This window comes from Leptonychotes weddellii, chromosome 2 (assembly GCF_054177405.1).
Source record: "Leptonychotes weddellii isolate Sample4059 chromosome 2, ASM5417740v2, whole genome shotgun sequence".
In the NCBI taxonomy this organism is placed as follows: Eukaryota; Metazoa; Chordata; class Mammalia; order Carnivora; family Phocidae; genus Leptonychotes; species Leptonychotes weddellii.
Window position 1 is genome coordinate 82,550,697 of NC_138370.1, and position 2,646 is coordinate 82,553,342.

Here is a 2,646-nt window from a genome sequence, read left to right on the forward strand (position 1 = left end):
CTGGGCAAGCACTGACCTCCCTTCTGTAACTTACAGATTCCCATTCGGTCAGATTTCCCATTTATTTTGAGGTTCCTCCACTCCGGCTAGTGGGGACATAAGCTATTCCCAGTGCTATACAGTCTCTGAGGATTGTTCCTTCTGCTCCTTTCCAGTGGTTCTTTCTCTGGCTCAGGAGTTTCCCTCACATGCATGTTTTTCCTAGTACTTAGCTGAAGGCTCAAGAGGAATCCTCTTCAGATCCCTGGAGTTCTCTAGCTACACAGCCCTCTCTTCTCTGTGCATTTTTCTCCTCTTGGGTACTCTGCCACGCCCTTCACCTCCCCAAATTCTAACTCTGTCTCTGCAACTCAATGGAGTAACTTGACTTTGTTTGGCCTCCCGCTCCCTTTGTTGTGGCCTGGAAACTCTCTTCAGGCAGGAAGCTGGGGCCCTCAGAGGCATGACTTCATTTGTTTTGCTTCTCTCAAGGATCATGCCTTGTGCTGCTTGTGGTCCAGTGTCTGAAAACCATTCTTTCATGTGTTTTGTCTGGTTTTTCAGCTGTTTCATATGTGAGAGTAATCTAGTCTCTGCTACTCCATTATGGCCATGGTCATAAGGTTCCCCTTATTTTTTATGAATTTTTTACATATTGGTGAGATCAACCCTCTTTATATATGCTATCTGTTCAAATATTTTCACCTAGCTTGTCATTTATCCTTTGACTTTGTTTATGGTGGTTTATTTTTCATGAAAAAGGTTTTTCTTAGTGCAGTCACATTTATTTAACATTTTCTTTTGTTGCATCTGGACTTCAGGTCACTTTTTAAAATTTTATTTTATTTAAATTCAATTAATTCACATATATTATAATATTAGTTTCAGAGGTAGAGTTCAGTTATTCATCAATTGCATATAACACCCAGTGCTCTTTACATCACGTGCCCTCCCTAATGCCCATCACACAGTTACCCCATCCCCCAACCCACCTCCCCTCCAGCAACCCTCAGTTTGTTTCCTATGGTTTTTTTTTTTTTTTAAAGATTTTATTTATTTATTTGAGAGAGAGAATGAGAGAGAGAGAGCACATGAGAGGGGGGAGGGTCAGAGGGAGAAGCAGACCCCCTGCTGAGCAAGGAGCCCGATATGGGACTCGATCCCGGGACTCCAGGATCATGACCCAAGCCGAAGGCAGTCGCTTAACCAACTGAGCCACCCAGGCCCCCTGTTTCCTATGGTTAAGAGTCTCTTACGGATTGTCTCTCAAGTCACTTTTAGAAAGCTGTCCCACACTTAGATTATAAAAGAATTTCCCTTATTTTTCTACTACTTGCATGGTTTCTTTTCTTTTCCTTTTCTTTTTATACATGATTTGATCTTTTACCTATTTGGCGTTTATTCTTGTGTGTGGTGAGAAGTGTGTATCTAATGTTATCTTCTTCCAAATGAGTATACAGGACAGCATTTATTAAAAATTTTACCCTTCCTGGATCTACAAGATGGGTTTTCCTGAAGCTGCCAGTTCTTTCAGAACTCATCAAATTGAGGCTCTTCCAACCAGCTCTGCAGTTAATGGATTTAAGGCAAATGTTGTCTTTAAGGAGATTGAGAAGAAGCTTGAAGAGGAAGGGGAACAGTTTGTGAAGAAAATCGGTGGTATTTTTGCCTTCAAGGTGAAGGACGGCCCTGAGGGTAAAGAAGCCACCTGAGTGGTGGATGTGAAGAATGGCAAAGGATCAGTTCTTCCTAACTCAGATAAGAAGGCTGACTGCACAATCACAATGGCTGACTCGGACTTACTGGCGTTAATGACTGGTAAAATGAATCCTCAGTCGGCCTTCTTTCAAGGCAAATTGAAAATCACTGGCAACATGGGTCTGGCTATGAAGTTGCAAAATCTTCAGCTTCAGCGGGGCAAAGCTAAGCTGTGAAGAACTCCCTTTGCCTACCTTTGAAAATTAAGATGAGATATATAGATATATATCCATATATTTCATTGTCCTAACTTAGACGGAAACTACACATTGGCAAATAGTGTGAGATTTGTTTTAAAATGGGTGTGACCGATCCTGTTTTTCCTAAGCTCTGGGTAGACAGGGCCCAATGGTGTACTACTGCATGCTGAATTGCATACAAAACTGTGCATTACAAAGTTCATATGGTAATTATGGTTTGGGGTAAAACTTGAGTTTCAGAATAAAATTAGGAACAGCAAAATCTAAAAACTATGTAAACAAAAGCTCTCATTTTGCTTATAAAGTATATTTAAAGATCATTCTGCTGAAGATTCAACTTAAGTTTTCCTCTGGAGAACTAGGGGAGAAGCCGAATACTAGGAACTGGCCAGTGGTAATTACTGTTGTGACTTAATGTCCTTACTCTATTTTCCATTAATAGTTTTTAAAATTCTGTACTGAGATGTTTTTAAAAAAGACTTAAATTTTGCTTTTCATGCCATCACAATGGTATTTTTTTTCCCCAAATCAAAATAAACCTGATCAGAGCTTGGGGGGAAAAAATCTACAGCTGAATGCAGGCCTATTTTTAAAATAAAAGTATTTTTAAAATGACTTTCCTTCTTGAAAAAATCAGTGTATTGGTCTTAAAACGCTATTGTTAAAAATAATTGAACAAATAAAGTTTGCTTTGAGATGCACAGTTTTC

At 39.6% G+C, this 2,646-nt stretch overlaps 1 pseudogene; it reads left to right on the forward strand.

Moving 5' to 3' along the window:
• Positions 1-1,477: 1,477 nt before the first annotated feature.
• On the forward strand, positions 1,478-2,638 carry LOC102741120 (sterol carrier protein 2 pseudogene; annotated as a pseudogene).
• Positions 2,639-2,646: the final 8 nt, after the last annotated feature.